Genomic DNA, 11747 nt, shown 5'->3' with positions numbered 1-11747 from the left:
GCTGATTCTGAGTGGCACGCTGCCTGTCCGGTGAGAGGAGGAGGAGGGGCCGGAATGCACAATGCTGTGGGACGAAGGGGGAGGAGGGAAGCTTGGCTGCCGCAGGACCAACCTTCTGCCTCCTGCCCCTGCAGAGGAGAGCGGTTGGGGGGGTGGGTCCCGGCCCCCCGCCCACCACTCTCCCCTGTGGGGGCAGGAGGCAGAAGCTTGGTCCTGTGGCAGCCAAGCTTCCCCCTCCCCTGCTTCTTCCCCCAGCGTGGCGCTTTCCGGGCCCTCTGCCCCTCCTCCTCCTCCTCTCACTGGGCAGGCAGCGTGCCACTCAAAATCGGCTCGCGTGCTGTGTTTGGCATGCGTGCCGTAGGTTGCCGACCCCTGCGGTAGATCAACAGCTCCTGCACTCAAACCCTGGGTAAAGGGAGTGGGAGCAAGATTCTTTCACTAGCCCATTTCACCGGGGTAGTGTATAAGCCAGGAAAGTTCCCCACAATAGCAGGACTATTCCCATGCTTACACTTGAACTGTGTGCAGAGTTCACCCTCGCCCTGCGGCGCAAGTACACCAGAATGAGACAGCCCTAATGGTGCAAAAGTGAGTGGCAATCACTTTGTGGAAGCTGGCAACTCCCAGACTGCTACTGGTGGGGGTTACAGTGATGCAAGTGTGCCAAGCCATTAATCACCTCCTGCTATAAAGGAATGTGATTCTAAGAAACATGCGGGAAATAGTGGATAGTTTTGCAGCCATAAGATTTCAAGAACATAAGAATGGCCATACTGGGTCAGACCAAAGATCCATCCAGCCCAGTATCCTGACTACCGACAAAAAGAAAAGGAGTACTTGTGGCACCTTAGAGACTAACAAATTTATTTGAGCATAAGCTTTCGTGGGCTACAGCCCACTTCATCAGATGCATGTAGTGGAAAATACAGTAGGAAGATATATATATATATATATACATATATATACACACACACACACACACAGAGAACATGAAAGCTTATGCTCAAATAAATTTGTTAGTCTCTAAGGTGCCACAAGTACTCCTGTTCTTTTTGTGGATACAAACTAACATGGCTGCTTCTCTGAAACCTGTCTACTGACAGTGGCCAATGCCAGATGCGTCAGAAGGAGTGAACCTAACCGGTAGTGATCAATTGATCTCTCTCCTGCCATCCATCTTCACCCTCTGACAAACAGAGGCTAGGGACACCATTCATTACCCATCCTGGCTAATAGCTATTAATGGACTTAACCTCCATGAATTTATCTAGTTCTCTCTTAAACCCTGATATAGTCCTAGCCTTCACAACCTCCTCAGGCAAGGAGTTCCACAGGTTGACTGTGCGCTGTGTGAAGAAGAACTGCCTTTTATTTGTTTTAAACCTGATGCCCATTTATTTCATTTGGTGGCCCCTAGTTCTTATATTATAGGAACGAGTAAATAACTTTTCTTTATTCGCTGCACACTGCGTGGAAGTCTTCAGAGAACTATCCACGATGACTCCAAGATCTCTTTCCTGATTAGTCGTAGCTAAATTAGCCCCCATCATATTGTATGTATAGTTGGGGACATTTTTTCCAATGTGCATTACTTTACATTTATCCACATTAAATTTCATTTGCCATTTTGTTGCCTAATCACTTAGTTTTGTGAGATCTTTTTGAAGTTCTTCACAGTATGCTTTGGTCTTAACTATCTTGAGCAGTTTAGTATCATCTGCAAACTTTGCCACCTCACTGTTTACCCCTTTCTCCAGATCATTTATGAATAAGTTGAAAAGGATTGGTCCTAGGTCTGACCCTTGGGAAACACCACTAGTTACCCCTCTCCATTCTGAAAATTTACCATTTATTCCTACCCTTTGTTCCCTGTCTTTTAACCAGTTCTCAATCCATGAAAGGATCTTCCCTCTTATCCCATGACAACTTAATTTACGTAAGAGCCTTTGGTGAGGGTGGGACGACGAATGTCACGCATATCCCAATTTTGGCCCTAGACCATCTTGTGACGGAGTACATCAACAGAAAAGGCTATTTCTCTATGACATCACAGGTGCTGGTGGATCAGCAGGGTCATTTCACTGACCTCAATATGGTGGTCAGGGAAGGTGCATGACACATGCATCTTCAGGAACACTGGCTTGTCTCGAAAGCTGCATGCAGGGACTTTCTTTCCAGACCAGAAGTGGAAATGCCCATAGTGATCCTGGGAGACCCACCTACCCCTTACTCCCGTGGCTCATGACCCCATACACCAGCAATCTTGACAGCAACAAGGAGCACTTCAACAACAGGCTCAGCAGGTGCAGAATGACCACAGAATGTGCATTTGGAAGATTAAAGGGTCACTGGCACTGCCTTTTTGGCAGATTAGATCTTAGTGAGGAAAATATTCCCTTGGTCATAGCAGCCTGTGGTGCTCTGCATAATATTTGTGAGTAAACGAGGAAAAGTTTCCCCAGGGGTGGATCATTTAGGTGGATAGCCTGGTAGCTAATTTTGAGCAGCCAGACACCAGGGCTTTTAGAGGGGCTGAACGGGGTGCTATATGAAGCAGCATTTTGATAATGAGCCCCAGTAATTAGTCTTTCTGTAATGAACTGAGCCAAGCATTGTTTACTTGCCACATTGGATAGCCCCTGTAATAATTCCTGCCTGAGTGTTAACTGTAGCCTGCAAATATGCCGATTGCCACTGTGTATGAATTTCTGTTTCATCCACTTCTGTAGGTTATACATAAAGAATCACTGTCTTTGTAAGACAAAATTTTTATTAAACAGCAATACACAGATGAACATTTCTTATAAGGGACACAAGGATCTCACAGCTGCATGTCAGTCCAGCTGTCATTATGGAAAATGTCCCTAGGGATGGAGTGCAAGGAGTATTGTGAAGGGCTGGGAACATGAGAGGAATGGGGGAGAGGGGCAAGGAAGGCAGTTCTGTATGGGCTGTAGGAGGAGTTGAGCACACATGTGTTCTGCCTGCAGCACAATCAGGGACCACAGCATCTCTGTTTGGTCCTGCATGAGCTTTATTAACCTGCTCCTGAGTCTGGCTCCTCTCCTGGCTATCCATTTCTAGTTTCTCATTTATGGTCTCTCTCCATGCTCTGTGATCGCTCTTGGCCTGATCTGAAGATTGCAGCAATTCACGAAACATGTCCTCCTTACTCCTCCTCAATCGTCTCCTTATCTGACGGAGACACTCCACCAGCATGTAGGAGCTGGCCCTCAAGGGCACATCTGCAGAAGCAAAAGAAACAATACACAGAATCAGAATTGTGTGTGCATTCAGTCTTGAATCATAAAAGTTATGCACCTCTTTCTCACTTTCCCTTGGCAAGCATGCAGCATGGCCGGAGCACTAAACACAATTAGTTTGGCTTGGGGGGACTGGGAGTGGGGATTGCAAAACGGGACCAAGGGTGTGGGTGGTTTGAGAAGGGGATCAATACAAGTGCCTGGGGACATTATTTTGAATACTAGCACCATTTTCCACAGGTGGTGGTGATCAAACCTGAAGTCACACTACTGAGGGTAACCGAAGATCCAAGGACGCATCTCCTGCATGTGTGTGGCTTCAGATCAGGTCCGTATGCTGCTCGCTCGTGTGCTGCTTTGGTTCCTCCAGAAGTAATTGCCGATTGGCATGGCAAAGTTTCCTAAAATGGGGAAGAAAGAAAGCAGCTCTGCGAAGTAACCTTTGGCAGAGGATTGCAGACTATTTGCAAGAAAGTTTCCTAGAGATTTCTATGGAGAATTCCTGGGAGATCTTGGTGTGCATTAACAAACTTTTCTGCTGGGCCCCCACTGCGTAGCTGCACAGAGGAATGTGAAGCAGATGCAAACACTACCTAATGTTGTTAATGTAGATCCCGTGTCTCACGTGCACCATGTAACAAAATAAAGGATACCTCTAACTTCATGTAACCATGCAGTATCAAAGCAAAATGAGTACTTAATGGAGCTCCCCTCTCCTGCTTCTGGCATGCCAGAGATGGACTGTTGGGACTGGCTAGACCTCTCCAGAGTCAAAAAGAGATCCTGGCTTGCCATGCCACCAGATGAGCCTGTTACCTGTCCCACATCCTCCTCCAACTCGACCTCATTGTCCACCACTTCGTCCTTGAGATTGACTCTGCTGGCTGTTGCCTTCAGTCCCCCTGAAGTATCCATGGGGATTTTGGTAGTGGAGGTGGGGTCATAGCTGAAAATGGCATGCAGCTCCTTGTAGAAGCGGCATGTTTTTGGCATTGCACCAGAGTAATGGTTGGCTTCCCTTGCCTTCTGGTACACCTGCCTCAGCTCTGTGATCTTAGCACGGCACTGCTGCATCCCTTTCATGTCCCTTCTCATCCATGCCATGAGCAATCAGCTTGTAGGTGTCAAAGTTCCTACAGTTGGATAGGCACTGTGTCATAAACATACAGCTAAGGGTAGCATAAAATCCCTCCTTTACCTGTAAAGGGTTAAGAAGCTCAGATAACCTGGTTGGCACCTGACCAGAAGGACCAATAAGGGGAGAAGATTGGCATGGCAAAGGCTTTAAGGGGGTAGGAGTGCCTATCTGTGTATCTGGATGCAGGGCAGCAGAGTAGAAACTGCTTAACAGAGTGGTCATGATGGGCATTGTGGGACACCTCCTGGAGGCGACATAAGCAAACACAGTGTCTACACTGGCACTGTGTCGCTCTAACTTTGTTGCAAAAAGCTCTATGCCGCTTGCCAAAGGGGTTTTATTTTGTTGGTGTAGCAAAAGAATTACATCAGTGGGAGGACCATTGTTGTGTGTACACCTCCACTGTTGTGTCGACAAAACTTGACTTTTGTTGACAAAACTGTATAGTGTAGACAAGGCCTTATCTTAAAGATATGATATTGCTAAGGTAAAAAACAAGCAGGAAAATAATAACATCTGCAGCAACGATAATTACAATAATGACAAACACCCAAACATTTTATACATCATAACAAAGAAAAACTGGCACCAAAAATCATTTAAAAATAAAAGATTTTGCGCCAAAAATCTTATTTATATAGAATTCAGAACCAACGGCAAACTGTAATCTAATAAAAGCCCAATGAATGCCAACAAAACTAACAGTTTCCAAACCACATTCATATATTTTTGATCAGATGCAGACATAGCAAACCTAAAACTAGCACCAGGACTGAAACAATAGATTAGCTAGAGTGCACTGTAACCAACCACTATAGTTCAGGTTGCTGGAGTGTGCCCGTTCCAGTCCCTTTCCAGTTACTCATAACCAGTATTGCCAACCCCCAAGCACGAACCTGACATCCCAAAATTATGAGACCTGCTAAAAATCATATTTTAAACATTCATGCTCCATGTGGGGTTCTTGTCATCTGCCGCCTGGTTTGTGAGCATTTGGGGTTCGCATCTTCAAAGTTTTCTCTGCAGCCAGTGGGGCTAGAGCAGTCCGGGCTGCCAACAGGCAAGGGGAGGTTCTCCTCACCACGAGCAGGACTTTAACTAAAGCACCAGAAACACGCCGGATAAGTGTGTTGAATCCCACCCGTGGGCGCCCAGCTCGCGGCGAGGCGGGCTTGGCGACGCTGCGCTGGCTGGTTTCCCCGCAGCGCCAGGCTCCGCGGGCACCGCTGCCCCCAGCGAGGTGTTGCGGGCGGGGGCAGCTGTCAGCGGCCCCAGGAAATGCCCTTGACTCTCGGTCACCGCAAACAGCCGCACCGGCCACGCCGCTTGGCCAGCCGGCCCGCCCCGCGTCCCAGCCGAGCGGCGAGGCGGGCACCCGCCCAGCCCCGCAACCGGCGCAGCGCGGGGAGAGGATCCGGTTCCCCCCGCGGGAGACTCCAGTCCGGAGTTTCCATCCCACATCCCCAGACCCGACCCCCTCACGCAGCACGCAGGGGCCGAGGCGCATGCGCCCTGGCGTTCTCTCGCGGCGGTGGCGGCGGCCCGAAGAGCCAGAGCCGGAGCCGGGGCACGGGGTGAGTGGGGGGCAGGGGCGCGGCGGCGGCAGACACGGCGCTTGGGGCCGGCTGAGGAAGCGCCTGGGCGGGATGGGGACTGCTCCCCGCCCCGCCCCGCCCGCGCTCCGAACAGGGGAAGCCGCCCCGGCCGGTCCCGTCTCCGTGCTCGCGCCCCCGAGCGGCCGTGGGGGGAGCGGGGCGCGGGGCCGGCGGGGCGGGCTCGCCTCCTGCCGCGCGCGGAGCTCGGAGTCGGGAGTGCGGCAGCGATTAGGCAGCGGAGGCGGCTGCCCCGGGACCCCCGCGGACCCTGTAGCTAAGGCGGGAAGAGACGATGAGCCCCGGGGGGGGGGGGCGCTGTCTCGCGCTCTCCTCTCACTTGAAAACGCCTCTAGTCAGCGATGTCGGGGGGGCTGGTAGGTTTGAGGGGGCGACCAGCCTCACTCAGCGTGGCTATTTCGGATGCCCGATGACCGTTTATACGTTGCTGCTGCTGGTGGAAATGTGTCATAGGAAGTTCTGCACAATCTGCAGTGAGTGACAGCTTATATTGGTGCCTCTTTGATGGCGTTTATGAAAATATCACCGCTTCTTCCCTTGATCAAAGCGGGGTGGGGATGGCAATCCATATTCCTCATAGTGTGGCCTTGCAGTAGCGGAAAAATGGGGGACCACTCCCCATCTCCTGTGTTTGCATTGTCTCCTAGTGTGACGGGTCCTCGGGGTGAAATCTTGGATTGGGACTGCTATGCCCCCTTAACTCTCCAGCCTTGGCTGTCTCTCATAATACTTGACTTGTGACAGTAGCAAATCTCTCCAGGTGCTGTTAACACTTAGCCACTAGCATTCAAGATTCGCCCAGATAAGTTAAATGAATGCTGTGCAAGCCACTCATGAGCTATACAGAGGGAAACACCAGCAAATGCCCTACCGTCCTGCACCCCAGAAATGTACCATCTTACATGGCTCAGGATCTTCTCAGTAATTAATTCATCACTTAATCAAAGGATAATGGATATGTACCAGCTAATGTAATCTCAACCACTTTAGACAAACTCACTGGTAAGGGTAAAACATTAAAATAAGTTTATCAGCTACAGAAAGATAGATTTTAAGTGTTTATAAGTGGTAAGCAGATAGGACAAAGATGGTTCCGAAAGAAATAAAAGCAAAATTGCAGTCTAAATTCTAACCTTTATCAGACTAAGCAAGATTTGAATCAAACAGCTTTTCTCACCCCATTAGATGTTGTTGTCATATTACAGTTCTTAATACACAGGCTGAATTTCCTTCTCAGCCTGGGACCAGTTTTCTTAGTTCAAAGACTTTCTTTCCAGCATTCTTGTTATTGGTCAGTAGCTCATGATGGTTGCTTAATGCCTGTTTGGGTATGGCTCACCTCCTTAGTTGTCATTGGCAAGCTAGCAGTGGGCATCTCCCAAACTCACAACATATTTCAATAACAATATAGCAAAATCTCATAACTTCATACACAGTAACGATATACATAGCAGGGTTGATTTTATTTAAATCATTAGTCAGGAAGACTCGATTTAATCATGGATTTCTACATAAAAGTGCATTCTTATTGGTTGTTATAACCTTAATACATATTCCTCACAACTCAGAGATAGATATAGGTTTTATTTTTAGAAGGTACACACTATATATTTGAAAAGTGATTTATTTTGAAAACTTTTCAGATTAGTTTTACAGCTATATCTGAAAATGAATGGTTATGTCATTTACCAAAAGTAACTGAAACAGATAGTTCACCTCCCAATGACTTCATAAATATCTCCAATTCCACAGGTTAATCATTAATATTTGGAGGATTTTCTTGCCTTGCTGTATTAGAAGGAGAACATTAGCAGACAGACATTTAAATTGTTTTATTTAATTAAAACAACAACGTTACGTAGTCTGGATTTTTTTTCTTCAACAGCAAACATAATATTTTAACAAAACAAGCTTATGCATTTTTTAATTTAGTTAAACATTCAAATTTTTTAAAATCAGGTTTGTTTTTGTTAAAATTGTTTTTAACTAAAATAGTCAAATGAAATATTAAAAAAAAACCCCAACAAAAATTAAATAGACTATGTCAGCCAGGTCAACATGAGAAACTTAAAATATTGGCTTCTGCAGCTAACGTTGTCTTCACCTTCATTTTCCTGTTTGTTCATAGTCTGGAAAAGAAAAACAAGCTTTCCTAGTTTTTCAGGTCCCAAACAATTTCTCAATTTGGAATGAATTAGTCTGAAAGATGAAAATATTCTTTCTACACCAGCAGAAGAAGCTACTGCTGTTAAAAGTGAGATTATCACTTCAACAGTCTCTGAATCCAAGTGCTTAAGTGACTTCCACCAGTTTACTGGTGTGACTTTCTTTAAAAAATCATCAGCAAACATATATTTCTTGAATGGTTCACCCTTAGCTCTGAAGTTTATTATAGTTTGCATTATGGAGGGATGATTGCTGGATGTCCATGTCATAGCCAACTCCTCTTCTTCAGCAGTTAAGGTTTGACCCTGGTACCATGTATTGAGAATATTTGCAAGAAAATGAGCTGGAGATAGTGCTTGTCCCATTTGTTTTTTTAATGCTTGTAATTTAACTCTGTCATTGCATATTTCTTGTTTTAAGATCTCACTCGGTTCCTTCCAAATTTCAACAGCATCAGCAATAAAACAGCTATTTCCCTGCATTTTGTTCAAGGCTATAGAAATAGGCTTCAGGGTACTCAGCATGTGTTCAACATTTCTCTAAAGCCCAATGTTGAGAACTTTGGCTGTGACAGTGCCATCTATTTTTTCACGATTTTGTTCACAAACTGTCATCAGATTAGGCCAGTTCTTGATATAGTGCTCAAAACAGTCCATTACTGAGTTCCATCACACGTCTTGTGGGAGAGTTAGCTTGGTTCCTCCCACTTTTTTCAGAGCAGCTGCTGCAAAGTGGTTGTTATGGAAGTATTTTGCAATTTCAACAACATTAGCCTTTATTTCTGGAAGGAGGTGTATCAAATGAGCACTGCAACCTTATGTTATTAGCTTGGGACTGTCTTCTAAATAATTTCTTCTCATTTTGGATACATTTGCAGCATTGTCTGTGACCAAGCTGCATACTAGACATTTGAACTTTTTTTCACAGTTTGTTATAGCTTTTACTGCTACTTCTTGTAAGTATTCTGCTGTGTGTGCATTTCCTGATGTATCAATTGTTTCTGTAAGGAAGCCTTCCCTTTTTCTGTTGTCTCACAAGCACATACAACAGGATCATTGTAGACATTGCTCCACCCATCAAGACTCAGGTTAACAATTTTACCCTCTATACCTTCTGCACACTGCTCAATTTCTCTCTCATACACTTTATCCAGTAATTTGCCTGCGACATCTGCTCTGTTGGATGGACTGTATCCTGATCTTAATGACTGAATCCTGTTAATGAAATGTGGGTTCTCAATCATAGAGAAAGGAGAGTTTGTTGCATAAACAAAACAGGCAATTTTTTCATCAATCCTCTTTTTGTAATCTGCTGGTTCTTATCACAAACTTATTTATGGTTGTTTCTGGATGATGGAGATTTTTTTTTCTTTTTGCTACAGGTGATATACTGTGGCTATGTGACATACATGATGTGACTGAAACACTATCATTGGCAGATAACACTGAAACTCTAGAAAATGATGGAGATCTTGAAGGTGAATAGTCTTCAGAATCCTGTATGTTGAGGATGGATTCTCCTAAACAAAATAAGTCAATGCAGTTATTTAATTATTATTACCATACTGCTCATTTAGTATTACTCATTGCATTCACTGACACTCAGTACTACTTTAAAGGTGAAATTGTAAAAGGAAGATCTGCCTAGTTCAGCTATTTATTTTTCATCATAACTGTATCTAAAATGATAGTACCATAGAGTAACAACTATTTTTTTTTCTCATACATGAGAATTCAGGAATAGTCCAGAAGTAAGACAGGCAGTCCTTAAGACAGAAGTATGAAATAGAAGAGTTTACCATCTGAAGATCCTGCATGTTCAGACATGTTCCTTTCATCATCTTCAACTTAGCTTCCTCCTGAGAAGGAACACTTCTCATGATGTTGTTTCATTCGAGCAACCAGGCCTTGCATTGCTTTGTTGCACTGTTTGCATTTTGTATGCATGCCTGTCTTCCCCACAGGTAGAGGAACTTCATTAAAATATTCCCAAACTGGGTCTCTTTTACGGCCTGCTGCCATTATAGGTTTTCCCTTCTAGTGAGAGAATGGTATGGTAGATCTCAAATCAATGAAAGCTACGCTGAGAGAGACCTCAAGACTTCTGGAATATGCTGCTCAAACAGTTTCACTTTTGTTTCTACTGCCTGTCCCTTCTCACATTTATCTCCAGACTTCTCCTTGTCCAGATCCGTTCCGCCGCCAACAATCTTCTATTCATTGAACTTTTTGAAATTTTGCACTTTTAGAGAGAGGTAAGGGATTGACTCTGTGTACAAAAATTTGCAGAGGGACGATAGGGTTGAGGTCTGTTATTTCTCACCTCTATATATTATTTATTTATTTATTTAAAAACATTTTTGCTGTTAACAAGCATGTTATCGAGAACTGCAAAACTAAGCATCTCTGATGGTATCTTCTAGACTGAGCACTGAGTCCCATCGGATAGATAGAAAGATTAACCAAAATAATCTATACAAAAGCCCCTGGAACCCCATAAGATTGGGTCCCTAATCCATGAACTATTGGAACTCATTTACAAAACTTTTCTTAAACATTACATGAATATATTGTCTCATATTATAGAATTAGAATTTATAATCCCTATTCCATAATGAGATATCTTTGAGCTATAATGTATCGTAATTAAAACTATCTTTAGATAGGTTTTTCCCTCAAAAAGCATTTAATCAAAAAATCCGCTTTAAATTAAAAAAAATGTTAAAAAAAAAAAATCATTGATTTGTATCCACCCTGATATATAGTTTGACAGAACAATGACCAGGCATGCTTTATATGAAATATAGCCATATACAAATGATGAATATTGGGATTAGAATGTGCTATCTTGAGGCACAGTGCATCACACCTAGCTTCTTGGAGAAGGTAGCTGAGGTGGCTCAGGCCCTTCTTGTCTTCCCAGGTGTCCCTAGTGGTAGGGACAGCAGTGGTTGGGATAGTAACTGACAATAATATGACCTGGTGTGCTCTGATAGTCAGGGCTTTGGAGCTGTGCTCCGGCTCCGCTCCAGCTCCAGGCAAAAACCTGCAGCTCCACTACTCTGGAGCTGCTCCGCGCTCCAGCTCCGGACTCCGCTCCAAAGCCCTGCTGATAGTGGATGTGGGTATGTGTGCAGTATTTTGGAGCAAGCCTCCCAGCCCAGGATGATACATTAGGGCTAGCGGGATTTGTGGTTGTGCTCTAAAAATAGTTGTATAGACAACATTGTGAAGTTGTGGCTCAGGCTGGAACCCTGGCTCTGAAGACCATCCTCTGCCCTAGGCTTCAGAGCCATAACCACGATTTCACAGTGCTGTCTATACAGCTATTTTTGGAATAATAGTGTTAGCCCCGCTAGCTTAAGTCTGTTGACCCAAGCTGGGAGACTTGCTCCAAAATACTCTGTAGACATACAGAGGCCAGGTAGCTTCCTTACTGGCTGTTGCTCTGCTCTTTGCTGGAGACTGTTTGCACAGTCTGGTAAATAGTCTGCATTGGTTAAATATGTTTCAGATTTTCAGGCTTTTCTTCACAACTGTAAGAACCAGAAATGTTTTTTAAAATATA

At 44.7% G+C, this 11747-nt stretch overlaps 1 protein-coding gene and 1 long non-coding RNA gene across 3 annotated transcripts in view; one reads left to right on the top strand and one right to left on the bottom strand.

Moving 5' to 3' along the window:
• Positions 1 to 2783: 2783 nt before the first annotated feature.
• Positions 2784 to 5814, bottom strand: LOC117872709. 2 transcript variants are annotated; one of them, XR_004644565.1, is made up of 3 exons: positions 4842 to 5814; positions 3520 to 4455; positions 2784 to 3245 (listed from the first exon to the last, which is right to left on the bottom strand). It is a non-coding gene; the product is annotated as an uncharacterized LOC117872709 (long non-coding RNA). The 2 variants fall into 2 exon arrangements; XR_004644566.1 differs by having other exon boundaries at positions 3520 to 3664; positions 5298 to 5814.
• A 3754-nt stretch (positions 5815 to 9568) lies between these two features.
• The window catches only part of LOC117872708, a 65983-nt gene continuing 63804 nt past the window's right edge, over positions 9569 to 11747 (top strand). The window contains exon 1 of the mRNA XM_034761438.1: positions 9569 to 9657. The gene's annotated coding sequence lies outside the window, so the exon portion shown is untranslated. The remainder of the gene's footprint in view (positions 9658 to 11747) is intronic.

The sequence above is a fragment of the Trachemys scripta genome, chromosome 2 (genome assembly GCF_013100865.1).
Source record: "Trachemys scripta elegans isolate TJP31775 chromosome 2, CAS_Tse_1.0, whole genome shotgun sequence".
NCBI classification, from domain to species: Eukaryota; Metazoa; Chordata; order Testudines; family Emydidae; genus Trachemys; species Trachemys scripta.
This window is presented reverse-complemented; position numbering and strand designations above follow the sequence as displayed.